The sequence below is a fragment of the Lupinus angustifolius genome, chromosome LG09 (genome assembly GCF_001865875.1).
Source record: "Lupinus angustifolius cultivar Tanjil chromosome LG09, LupAngTanjil_v1.0, whole genome shotgun sequence".
Lineage (NCBI taxonomy): Eukaryota > Viridiplantae > Streptophyta > Magnoliopsida > Fabales > Fabaceae > Lupinus > Lupinus angustifolius.
This window is the reverse complement of record NC_032017.1, coordinates 16,917,337-16,932,167: the sequence shown is the minus strand read 5'-3', so window position 1 is coordinate 16,932,167 and position 14,831 is coordinate 16,917,337.

The following is a 14,831-nucleotide window of genomic DNA, read 5'->3' as shown; positions in this document are numbered from 1 at the left end:
GTCATGTCAACTCATGGTGCATCTCTCAACCAAGTTACGGCGATGTGAGCTTTATAGATAGAAGATTTCCTCCTCCATTGTGCCATTGTAGAATGATTGTTGTTGTATACACATTAAAGACTATGAAGAACCCAAAGAAACAGTTCTATGGATGTCAGTATTTTAAGGTTGGCATTGTTTTTGTTTTTATTTTCCATTTTATGTGAAGTTATGATTTGTTACTTTCCAGTTCTGAAACAATTTTCATTATTCTACAAGAAAGAAACAAATATTGTGTGAAGTTTATTATGTGGGTTGAAGATTGGGAAAGAAATCAAACTATGAATGAAGAAAATAGAATTGATCATGCTATAGACATTGATGATTTGCAAGTTAATCTAAAAGAAATTCAAATGATCATGAAAGAACATGTCATATGGTCCAAAAAAGTTGTAGTTGTAGCAACTGTGTTTAGTCTATTATCTGTTGTTAGTGGTTTTATGATTTACATTTTCAAATGATCAAGTAGTTGTAGTATCAACGAAATGAAGTTATGTATGTTCTGGTTCTATTATGTAATGAAGTTATGGTTTTGTTATGAAAGTTATAGTTTATGCAAGTTACGTAAGTTTTGTATTATGAAGTTATGCTATATTTTGCCAGAAAATGAACAAAATATAAGTTAAAAACCATCAATAGTCAATGCACTAAGGCTCTGTTGCATTTAACAGTGAATGCAGTACAAAATAACAACACAAAATGACTCTGTTGCAATGTAATAGTCACTTCTTAGCATTACAATATACTTACAAGTGCATATTGTTGTCCGGTCAACAAGTGCATTACATTAAAACACAAAAATCATGGGTCTACAACCATTCTTGAAACCTTCTTTACAAGTATTTAAACATATAAACAAAATTAGATGGTTAGGGTTTATGGTGTAGGAAATTGGGGGGCAATTGCCGACTCTGTATATTTTAAGGAAGAAGATGTGGCAAAACAACGTTGTTTTGCTCTTTAATTTTTTTTCAAAATTTTCTTTGCAAATGACATCGTTTTGCTTAATATATAAAAAATTCATAAAACACCATTTTGCTTAATATATTTAAAAACTAAAATTTAAAAATAAAAAAAAAGTTTGTTTAAAATATTATTTGAACAAAAACGATTTTGTTTTGTAAGAGAAAAATAAAAAATTTTGAGTTGATGACATGACACGTTCTGCACGTAGGACCATCTACCACAGTCCACGTCACTATTTAACTTGTCATGTCATTCCAATAAATTGTTATAATTTATTGGATATTTTGTAATTCAAGCATTGCTAAAAACATAAAGTAGTTATGATTAGGCATAACTACATGCTATAAATAGAAATTCTATTGTATTGATACATGAAGGAAATCCATTGAACAAAAATCTATCTCATTCTTGTTTTCCCTTTCTACTTCTTCTTCATCAAAGTGAGTGAATCTGTGAGTTTGAGTGGTGCATTTATCTTCTTCTCCAACAAAGTGGTATCAAGAGCGAGTGTACGATCATATCCTACTTCTCTTCTACCATGCCTCTAAAGGAAAGTATTGAAAGATGGGACATCAAGGCACCACCTTCCCTACAAAACTTCCGATTCTTGATGGCAAGAATTGGAACAAGTGGAGCATCCAAATGAGAGCCATAATGGGCTTTCAAGAGCTTGAAGAAATTGTTGAAGAAGGGTATCCAAAACTCGATCATGAAGTAACAAATCCTTAGAGATTAGTGTACAAGGAGAATAGAAAGAAGGATTGTAGAGCTATGTGTCTCATTCATCAATGTGTTGATGATGCACATTTTGAAAAAATTGTAGCTGCAAAATCATCACAAGAAGCATGGCAGATTTTAGAGAAGTGCAACAAAGGTGCTGAGCAATTAAAGAAGGTTAGGTTACAAACCATGAGACGCTAATATGAGTTGATGCAAATGGATGTGAATGAAAGAGTTGCTCAATTCTTCAATAGAATCATAAGCCAGACAAATTAGATGAAGGAATGTGGTGAGGTGATCAATGATCAAACAATCATAGAAAATATCCTTAGAACTCTAACCCCTAACTTTGACCACATTGTTGTGGCAATTGAAGAATCCAAGAGGCTCGAAGAATTGAAGCTGGAAGAACTTCAAGGCTCTCTTGAGGCTCATGAGCAAAGGCTCATTGAGAGATCCTCTGATAAATCCATAAATTAGGATTTACAGCAGGGGTGGAAGTAGAAACAGAGGAAGGGGGAAAGAATTCAAAGGCAAGAACACAAGTTTTCAATTCCAAGATCAAGAAAGGCATGATTATGATCATCCTAGTAACACAACAAGAAGATGAGGACTCATCAATTGGAAAGGTGGGAAGAAAAGGATAGACAGAAAAAAATCAAATGCTTCAACTGCAATAAAGTTGGGCACTTCTCAAATGAGTGTCAAGCTCTTCTAAGCCAACTTGACCTTAACAGCAGGAACCATAATGAGGCTCACATGACAAAAGAAGAAAGTGTAGACAAGGATGAGGAGATCCCTGTCCTACTAATGATGACAACAAACCAGAAGAAAAACAGTGATGAAACTTGGTATATCGATTATGGTTGTTCTAACCACATGACAGTCCATAGGGATTGGCTTGTTAACTTTGATTCAAGCAAAAGGAGTAAGGTCAGGTTTGCTGATAATAGAATGGTTCAGGCAGAAGGTACATGAGATGTTGTGATAGAAAAGAATGATGGAAGGAAGCAATGATCACATATGTGCTCTTTGTACCTAATATAAGGAACAACCTCATAAGCTTGGGATAATTACTTGAGAAAGGATTCTCAGTCAACATACAGAATGGATACTTGGAGATTTTTTATTCTGCAGCAAAAAAGATCATGAGGGCTCCCCTTGCACAAAACAGAATTTTCCAAGTAAGTCTCAACACAATTGAATCACAATGTCCCAATCTTGAAGTATTATATGACGATACATGGCTATGGCACATGAGATTGGGTCACCTTAACTTTAAGGACCTTAGTCTCATGAAGTCAAAAGATATGGTTCTTGGACTACCATCAATACAGATACCAGAAAAGGTATGTGATAATTGCCTAATTAGCAAGCAATCAAGGATCTCTTTTAACAACTTTACTGCATCTAGGGCTAATAGTCTTCTACATATAGTATATTCAGATGTTTGTGGACCATTAGAAGTACATTATCTAGGAGGAAACAAGTACTTCATAACTTTTGTAGATGACTTCAACATGAAACTTTGGCTTTATTTGATCAAGGTTAAGATTGATGTATTTGCCATCTTCAAATCCTTCAAATGCATGGCTGAAAAGCAGGTTGAAAAATCAATCAAAATTATGAGAACAGATGGTGGGGGTGAGTTCAACTCTAGAGAATTTGAGGCATTCTACAATGAGAATAGAATTCTGCATGAAGTAACAACATCATATACTCCTCAGCACAATGGTGTTGTTGAAAGGAGAAATAGAACAATTTTGAACATGGTGAGGAGTATGCTGAAGTGTAGGGATCTGCCACAGAGTTTGTCCTACCAAAAGACTAGAACAAAAGATCCCCGAGGAAGTTTGGACAGGTAAGAAGCCATCAATCAAACACTTCAGGATTTTTGGATCACTCTGCTACAAGCACATACCAGGCAAAAGGAGAAAGAAACTAGATGATAAAAGTGAGCCAATGATCCTAGTTGGATATCATCCTACATGATCATACAAATTTCTCAATCCAAAAACACTTCAAGTCATGTTTAGTAGAGATGTGCAATTCATCGAATCTAGTTCTTGGAAGGAAATCAAGTCATAGAACCTACCATACAAGTTCCTCTTGAATGGAATCCTTGTGACCTCAATTATGAATCTCAACAGTTGGATGAGGTTGAGCCACAATCAGAGACCAGAACCAATGAAGTTGATGCAAGAAGATATACTAGAATAAGAAGTCTACCTGCTAGATTGAGAGATTGCCAAATCTCACCTGATGAAGTTGTTACTAATGATGGGAAACTAGTTCAGTATATTGCCTTATTTGTAGACATTGAGCCAATTACAATTGATGAGACAGTTAACAACAAAGTCTTGAAAGAGGCTATGCAAGAGGAATTAAAGTTCATCAACAAAAACAAGACTGAAGAGCTAGTGCAACCACTAGTAGACAAAGTACTTATTGTTGTAAAATGGGTATTTAAAACTAAACTGAATCCAGAAGGGGATGTGGTTAAGCACAAAGCAAGACTTGTTGTCAAGGGGTTCATGCATAAAGAGGGAATTGATTTCTCTAATGTGTTTGCTCTAGTTGCAAGATTGGAGACTATTAACTTGTTGGTAGCCTTGGCTAGCTGGAATAATTGGTGTGTGTGGCAATTAGATGTCAAGTCAGCTTTTCTCAGTGGTCCCCATGAGGAGAAGGTGTATGTCAAGCAGCCACCAGGTTTTGAAATTAAAGGCAATGAGCACAAGGTGTATAGGCTAAGAAATGCCTTGTATGGGTTGAGACAAGCTCCAAGAGCTTGGAACAAAAGGATAGATGCATTCTTTCTAAGTTTAGGATTCAAGAAATGTGATGTGGAGCATGGTGTGTATGTGAATAACCTGAACAAATGTGACATCCTAATCATTTGCCTCTATGTGGATGATTTTCTAATCACAAGAAGCAACTCAGACATAATTGAAGATGTGAAACAAAGCCTCAAGTCTGAGTTTGAAATGACTGACCTAGGCAAGTTATCCTACTTCCTTGGGATTGAATTCAAGCAAGTTGATGAAGGAATCTTTATACATCAAAGAAAGTACACACTAGATGTATTAAAGAAGTTTAATATGGTGAATTACAACCCTGCTGAAACACCTGCAGATGCCAACCTAAAGCTGGACAGAGGTGAAAAGGAATCTACTACAAATGGCACCCTGTTTAGACAAATTGTTGGATGCCTAATGTTCATATACCATACCAGACCAGACCAGAAAGGTTTGGTGAGCAGATTTATGAATGACCCTAAGAAATCTCACCTTGTTGCAGCCAAGAGAATTTTGTGATATCTAAATGGCACACTTAACTATGGAATATTACTCCATAATCAGAAAAATTGCAGATTACAATTGGTAGCCTACTCTGATTCAGATTGGAGTGGTGATTTGTTAGAGAGGAAAAACACTATGGAATATGTGTTTCTACTCTCTGGTTCACCCATCTCATGGTGTTCCAAGAAGCAAGATGTAACACCATGAATTTTCTGTGTATGTTTTATTATTTATTTATTTTAATACCGATTAATTTTAGAAATTAATCGGTATTGAATTAGACTAAACCGTAGTTGAGTGTTAGTCTTGTTTTGTGATTTCCTATTTTGTGGTAAATTGTTGTAATTTTATGTGATGGAAAGTTTTTGAGCTGCTGTCAGACCCAAATTCTCCTGAATTCGGCCCAATAACGTGTTTTTGAGTTCTATAACTCGGAATCGAATTCCGATTGCGCTATTGGCTTCGAAATATTATTTCGAGTAAAGATCGACATCAAGTTTGTCGAGAACGCATTTCTGAATATTTTTCACTCTGAATTCCGTGTTTCGAAGTTCTTACTCTAAACCGAAGTCAGGAGATTTTTAATATCCAACCGAGTATTAGCCGAAAATAATCGAGCATGGTATATTCGTGAATGTTTCTCCGAAAAGGTCACATCGCTTTCATGTAAGAGGCTTGCTTGTGGAACAAGCAAAAATACATATCCTCTTACACAAAATCACTTAAATCACTCATCTACCTCTTACAAATATACTTTTTGGAAGAAACCATTGGTCTTTACCCACTCTCAAATCTGATTTCTTGTCCTTAAAAGCCAACACCTAGCTTAGGAGGAAACCATTGACATTTTCTCTATACACTTTAGAATTTTAAGAACTCTTAAAGTAGTTCTTCTTAGTTCTTCATTTTCTTCTTCATTTTGATTCTTCATCTTCTTAAGATCTAACCATTAGATGTTTATGAAATTTTAGTATGATGTTTATATGTATGTTATGAACATTTTCAACCTTTGAAATGTTCTAAAAATCTTCCTAACTCTTGTTATGTTCAAAACTCTAAATTGATATTTCTTGAGCTTAGAAAGTTATTTTGAAACCATGAACTCTTATTTAAACATATAAACAAAATTAGATGGTTAGGGTTTATGGTGTAGGAAATTGGGGGGCAATTGCCGACTCTGTATATTTTAAGGAAGAAGATGTGGCAAAACAACGTTGTTTTGCTCTTTAATTTTTTTTCAAAATTTTCTTTGCAAATGACATCGTTTTGCTTAATATATAAAAAATTCATAAAACACCATTTTGCTTAATATATTTAAAAACTAAAATTTAAAAATAAAAAAAAAGTTTGTTTAAAATATTATTTGAACAAAAACGATTTTGTTTTGTAAGAGAAAAATAAAAAATTTTGAGTTGATGACATGACACGTTCTGCACGTAGGACCATCTACCACAGTCCACGTCACTATTTAACTTGTCATGTCATTCCAATAAATTGTTATAATTTATTGGATATTTTGTAATTCAAGCATTGCTAAAAACATAAAGTAGTTATGATTAGGCATAACTACATGCTATAAATAGAAATTCTATTGTATTGATACATGAAGGAAATCCATTGAACAAAAATCTATCTCATTCTTGTTTTCCCTTTCTACTTCTTCTTCATCAAAGTGAGTGAATCTGTGAGTTTGAGTGGTGCATTTATCTTCTTCTCCAACAAAGTGGTATCAAGAGCGAGTGTACGATCATATCCTACTTCTCTTCTACCATGCCTCTAAAGGAAAGTATTGAAAGATGGGACATCAAGGCACCACCTTCCCTACAAAACTTCCGATTCTTGATGGCAAGAATTGGAACAAGTGGAGCATCCAAATGAGAGCCATAATGGGCTTTCAAGAGCTTGAAGAAATTGTTGAAGAAGGGTATCCAAAACTCGATCATGAAGTAACAAATCCTTAGAGATTAGTGTACAAGGAGAATAGAAAGAAGGATTGTAGAGCTATGTGTCTCATTCATCAATGTGTTGATGATGCACATTTTGAAAAAATTGTAGCTGCAAAATCATCACAAGAAGCATGGCAGATTTTAGAGAAGTGCAACAAAGGTGCTGAGCAATTAAAGAAGGTTAGGTTACAAACCATGAGACGCTAATATGAGTTGATGCAAATGGATGTGAATGAAAGAGTTGCTCAATTCTTCAATAGAATCATAAGCCAGACAAATTAGATGAAGGAATGTGGTGAGGTGATCAATGATCAAACAATCATAGAAAATATCCTTAGAACTCTAACCCCTAACTTTGACCACATTGTTGTGGCAATTGAAGAATCCAAGAGGCTCGAAGAATTGAAGCTGGAAGAACTTCAAGGCTCTCTTGAGGCTCATGAGCAAAGGCTCATTGAGAGATCCTCTGATAAATCCATAAATTAGGATTTACAGCAGGGGTGGAAGTAGAAACAGAGGAAGGGGGAAAGAATTCAAAGGCAAGAACACAAGTTTTCAATTCCAAGATCAAGAAAGGCATGATTATGATCATCCTAGTAACACAACAAGAAGATGAGGACTCATCAATTGGAAAGGTGGGAAGAAAAGGATAGACAGAAAAAAATCAAATGCTTCAACTGCAATAAAGTTGGGCACTTCTCAAATGAGTGTCAAGCTCTTCTAAGCCAACTTGACCTTAACAGCAGGAACCATAATGAGGCTCACATGACAAAAGAAGAAAGTGTAGACAAGGATGAGGAGATCCCTGTCCTACTAATGATGACAACAAACCAGAAGAAAAACAGTGATGAAACTTGGTATATCGATTATGGTTGTTCTAACCACATGACAGTCCATAGGGATTGGCTTGTTAACTTTGATTCAAGCAAAAGGAGTAAGGTCAGGTTTGCTGATAATAGAATGGTTCAGGCAGAAGGTACATGAGATGTTGTGATAGAAAAGAATGATGGAAGGAAAACAATGATTACAAATGTGCTCTTTGTGCCCAATATGAGGAACAACCTCATAAGCTTGGAACAATTGCTTGAGAAAGGATTCTTAGTCAACATGCAGAATGAATACTTAGAGATCTTTGATTCCACAACAAGAAATATCATGATGGCTCCCCTGGCACAAAGCAAAACCTTCCAAGTAAGTCTCAATGCAATTGAATCACAATGCCTCAATCTTGAAGTATTATCTGATGACATATGGTTGTGGCACATGATATTAGGTCACCTTAACTTTAAGGACATTAGTCTCATGAAGTCAAAAGATATGGTTCTTAGACTACCATGAATACAGATACCAAAAAAGGTTTGTGATAATTGCCTAATCAGTAAATAATCAAGGACCTCCTTTAGCAATTTTACTGCATCTAAGGCCAATAATCTCTTGCATGTTGTATACTCTGATGTTTGTGGACCACTAGAAACACCTTCTCTAGGAGGAAACAAGTACTTCATAACTTTTGTAAATGACTTTAGTAGGAAACTTTGGCTCTATTTGATCAAGGCTAAAAGTGATGTATTTGCCACGTTCAAAACTTTCAAATGTATGGCTGAGAAGTAGGCTGAAAAATTAATCAGAATTCTGAGAACTGATGGTGGTGGTGAGTTCAACTCTAGAGAACTTGAGGCATTTTTCAATGAGAATGGAATTCTGCATGAAGTAATAGCACCATACACTCCTCAGGACAGTGGTGTTGTTGAGAGGAGAAACAAAACAATTATGAACATGGTGAGGAGTATAATGAAATGCAGGGATCTGCCACAGAGTTTGTGGGGAGAGGCTGCAACAACCATAGCTTATGTGTTGAATCATTGTCCTACCAAAAGACTAGAACAAAAGGTCCTCGAGGGAGTCTAGACAAGTAAGAAGCCATCAATCAAACACTTCAGAATTTTTGGTTTACTCTGCTACAAGCATATACCATACCAAAGGAGGAAGAAACTAGATGATAAAAGTGAACAAATGATCGTAGTTGGATATCATCCTACAGGGTCATACAAATTACTCAATCCGAAAACACTCAAAGTCATGTTCAGTAGAGATGTGCAATTCATTGAATCTAGCTCTTGGAAGGATGTCAAACAAGTCATAGAACCTGCCATATAAGTTCTTCTCGAATGGAATTCTTGTGACTCCAGTTATGAACCCCAACACTTAGATGAGGTTGAGCCACAATTAGAGAACAAAACCAATGAAACTGATACAGGAAGACCTACCAGAATAAGAAGTCTACCTGCTAGATTGAGAGACTGCCAGATATCACCTGATGATTTAGTTACAAATGATGGGGAATTAGTTCAGTATATTGACCTGTTTGCAGACACTATGCCAATTACAAATGATGAGGCAGTTAATAGCAAAATCTGGAAAGAGGCTATGCAAGAGGAACTAAAGTCCATCAATAAAAACAAGACTTGGGAACTAGTTTAACCACCAACAGACAAAGTACCTATTGCTGTAAAATGGGTATTTAAGACTAAACTGAATCCAGTTGTGTTTGCTCCAGTTGCAAGATTGGAGACAATTAGGTTGTTGGTAGCAATGGCTAGCTGGCATAACTAGTGTGTGTGGCAATTAGATGTCAAGTCAGCTTTTCTCAATGGTCCCCTTGAGGAGAAGGTATATGTCAAGCAGCCACCAGGTTTTGAAATCAAAGGCAATAAGGACAAGGTGTATAGGCTAAGAAAGGCCATGTATGGGCTGAGACAAGCTCCAAGAGCTTGGAACAAAAGGATATATGCATTCTTCCTAAGTTCTGGATTCAAGAAATGTGATGTGGAACATGGTGTGTATGTGAAGAACCTAAACAAAGGTGACATCCTAATCATTTGCCTCTATGTGGATGATTTGTTAATCATGGGAAGCAACTCTGATAGAATTGAAGATGTGAAACAAAGCCTCAAGTCTGAATTTGAAATGACTGACTTAGGCAAGTTATCTTACTTCCTTGGGATTGAATTCAAGCAAGTTGGTGAAGGAATTTTTATGCATCAAAGAAAATACACACTAGATGTATTAAAAAAGTTCAATGTGGAGAATTGCAACCCTGCTGAAACACCTGCAGAGGCAAATCTAAAACTGGACAGAGGAGAAAAGGAGTCTGCTGCAAATGGCACCATGTTTAGGCAAATTGTTGGATGCCTAAGATTCACATGCCATACCAGACCATAAGTATCATATAGTGTTGGGTTGGTGAGCAGATTCATGAAAGATCCAAAGAAATCCCACCTTGTTGCAGCCAAGAAAATTTTGAGATATCTAAATGGCACATTGAACTATGGCATACTACTCCATAATCAGAAAAATTGCAAATTAAAACTAGTTGCCTACTCTGATTCAGATTGGAGTGGTGACTTGTTCGAGAGGAAAAGCACCATGGGGTATGTGTTTTTACTCTCTGATTCACAAATCTCATGGTGTTCCAAGAAGCAAGAGGTTGTGGCCTTGTCAACCTGTGAGGTAGAATATATCTCTGCGTGCCATGCTGCATGCCAAGCCATATGGATGATTTCACCACTTGAAGAGTTGGAGGTTGAATTTGGAGGCACAATTGAACTACTTGTGGACAACAAATCTGCTATCAGTCTTGCCAAAAATCCGGTTGCTCATGGACGAAGTAAGCATATTGAAAGGAAGTACCACTTTCTTAGAGATCAAGTAGGAAAAGGTAGATTAAGCTTGAAACATTGTGGGACAGAATTACAAGTTGCAGACATCATGACCAAGGCTTTAAAGCTAGATAGGTTTAGAGAGTTAAGGAGAATGCTAAGTGTTGTATGCTTGTAATGACTTTGAATTAAGGGAGAGTATCGGATATTTTGTAATTCAAGCATTGCTAAAAACACCTAAAGTAGTTATGGTTAGGTATAACTACAAGCTATAAATAGAAATGCTATTGTATTGATACATGAAGGAAATCCATTGAACAAAAATCTATCTCATTCTTGTTTTCCCTTTCTACTTCTTCTTCATCAAAGTGAGTGAATCTGCGAGTTTGAGTGGTGCATTTATCTTCTTCTCCAACATAATTAACAGTGCCAAGATGACGAAAAGACTAACATAACTCGACGTTGAATTTATTAGGCAATAAAATGTTACTCAAAATTTATTAGGGCCTAAATTGGTTCTCACCAAATGAGAACATCAATAATTCTTCACATCAATAATTCTTCATTTCTTATACACTCAGAACATTATAAATCAGGAAGATTTTAGGATCACGTCAGACAAAATGTCCCACAGAAATAGAAATAATATTTTCCCACTGTTTAACTTTCTTGTTTCATCCACTTAGTCAACGAAGATTTGGTAAGAATAGCCCCTATTAATATATAATTGTAAGTATCTCTCTAGATACTCATAATTCTGAGGTTTGTCTTAAACTTGGTGAATAAAAAAAGCCAACTCAAGTATAAAAATTTCCTTGGTGACTAATCTCAACATCATCAGTTTATAGGCTTCATTTAAAGTTATTATAGTCTTCATTCATTAGTTAGCGTAAATCATGTGTGAAAGCGAAAACTTATGAGAAATTATTAGAATGGTGATGCCCATTAGACATATTTTATGCTTGATTAGTTGACTAATCTTGTTATATAAAATTCCTAGCTTGTGATCTTTGTAACTTTAATGCCTCGGTTTTCGGCTACATTACCCCTTGATTAAAAATCTGATATCGAATCATCTCTTTTTACTTTATAATGTTCACAATTTATAGTTATATAAAGTATAAACTCCTTGGCCTGAACCTTTTTTCTAACTTAAACGTGACTTAAACATGTAGACGCAATTGATATAGTAGTAGCTGTGGTATTTTTTAATTAATCTTTTGGATCTTATAATTTCATTTAATATTCAATTTAGTTTTTTGAATGTCTCAATTGTCACGTTTTACCGATGTAGCTAATGGTATGATGATTTCATTTTATCAACAAGTTGTTTCATTATATTATTAGATGGCAACGTGATGGCATATCTTCTAAATTAAGGTGTGTTGGTTGCTATGGGGAGGTCGGACTAGAACTGCTGAATCCAAGCAAATATTGATCTGGTATTGTCTCGATGATTACCATAAAAAGACATTCTAACACTCAAGTCGGTCGGTATATATGAAGATATGTTGAGAGAATAATTATGTAAGAGTATATAAGAGATTATTAAGTGCAAACATTTTTTGAGGGGTCTCCTCTATATATAGAGGAGTTGAGCAAGTAATATTCCCTCATAGATGTTGTTGATGTGGCACACTGTCGTGTCCGTAAGATCATCCCTAGAAAAGCATGGACTGTTTTATCTGTGTTGGGCGGGCTTGACTTTCCTGTATTGTGGCTGCTACACTACTTTATCCAAGATGAGTCATTTTGTTACACGCCCTAGCTGTCATAGTGTTAAGTGTGAAAATTACCTTAAATAATAAGGATAATTAAACACCTTTTAACCTTAAAAGTCTACATAAATGTAATTCATAATATATATCGAGTCAAATATTTGCACCAAATTCTATGACATGTCTTTTTATGATATTTCACGTGCTTATAGGCAAAAAGGAACAAAAAAATACCAAATGAGATACTCATGATAATCACAATCTTTGAAGATAATGGTTCAACCATCTAAATCTAATCACAATCTTTAAAGATAATATAACAACCACCTAAATCTAATCATAATCTTTGAAGATAAGGAAAAGATATGAAAATTTAGTATAAATAGGAGGGTAGCTATGAGTTGAAGGCATGAGTGACATCACTCATCATCAGGAATCATTACTGATCACCACACTTAGAGGAGAAAATATTGGGATTGGAGACAACCAGATTGCTATAGCTTCAACGGGAATGAGTAGTTAAATCCTTCTATCTGGGGTTAAATGTAATTATTTGAACTCGATGTGTCCAATATGATTGTTTAATTGTGTAATATTATTCCATTGTTTTTCCTTGATTATTCTTATTTTTAATGCTTGTTTTGCTTTGATCACCCAATGCATGATATCAGGTTTAAAGATGAGTAATGAAAATTTTCATGTTTAAACTAAATCTAGAATATATCAACTAGTAACATATTGATGCCTAGGAATATGATTGATTGAACTAGTCATTCTAACACCCATATTATTATGATTAGATGATTAATTTGTCAAGGAATTGAGAATTAGTTTATTTAGTCATTTGATCTGTTTAGTCAAGGAATTGATAAATAGATAAGAACTGGTGGTGGGAAAAGCATAGGAATAATCATATATGAATGTAATTATTGGATACTAAAGGACAAATAGTGAAATCTAATCTCAGGTTCTTCATCTCCGAACTTAATATTTTTAAAAATCGCTTACACTTATATTTGTTTAATTTTAATACTTTCACTAAATAAAAACATTTTTCAACCCAAATTTAATTATTTGCTAACTAAAAAATCTCAAGCAAGTCTTTGTGAATTTGACAATCTTATATTCTTGTTTGCGACAACCCGTTTGGTTAAAAATAACAACCAATTTACCGGTTAGCACATAGCTATATATTAGGTTTGTCTTTCCCATATGGCAAAAGATAGCCTAGAGTCTAAATAGTGTGTTCAGCTCAATAACGGTGATTTGAGTTGTTTAGACGATGTAGTAAAGGCTTGTGGTCTCATACCTTGCTAACTAGGTCATGTCTTGTCACTACCGTCCTTCGTTTGGATAGACCAGCTATCCGGGCATAATCTATGACTGCATGAGCCGAACCTTATTTGCCTATGACCTACATAGATTGGTCGACTCATGACATGTTCTAGAACTAAGATGGAACAAGGTACACTACCAATTTGTGTGATTACAATTATTAGATGGACAGAGAATTAAAACCATAATTAAAGGGTGGCATTCTGTTGAATAAGCTATATGGTGAAAATTAGAACAAGCCTCCCGCCAATGGTATTTTAAGTTCTATGAGGTTATCACCTCATTTGGTTTTGAAGATAACGTCAAGGATGAATGTATATATCAAAAGGTTAGTGGGAGTAAGATTTTTTTTCTTGTGCTATATGTGGATGATATATTGCTTGCAACTAATGATAAATGTATGTTATATGAGGTGAAACAATTTCTCTCAAATTTTTTTGATATGAAAGATATGGGAGAGGCATCTTATGTCATTGGCATTAAGATCCATAGAGAAAGATCTAGAGACATTTTGGGCTTGTCTCAAGAGACCTATATCAACAAAGTTTTAGAGAGATTTAACATGAAGGATTGTTCACCAAGTGTAGCTCCCATTATGAAGGGAGACAAACTTGATTTCATTCAGTGCCCCAAAAATGATTTTGAGTGGGAACAGATGAAAAATATACCATATGCTTCAGCTGTTGGAAGCATTATGTATGCTCAGGTTTGCAGCAGACCTGACATAGCATATGCTATTGGATTTTTGGGAAGATATCAGATTAATACAGACATTGACCATTGGAGAGCTGCAAAGAAGGTAATGAGATACCTTCAAGGAACAAAGAACTTCATGCTCATGTACAAATGAACTAATAATCTAGAAGTAATTGGCTACTCTGATTCAGACTATGCTAGCTGCATTGATACCCGGAAATCAACATCTGATTATATTTTTATGCTAGCTGATGGAGCTGTGTCTTGGTCAAGTGTAAAGCATACATTGACTACTACTTCCATTATGGAAGTCGAGTTTGTTTCTTGTTTTGAAGCTACCTCGCATGATGTATGATTGAAAAGTTTCATATTTGGGCTTAGAATTGTGGAGTCTATTTCTAGGTCATTGAAGATGTATTTTGACAACTCAGCTGTGGTCTTTATGGCTAA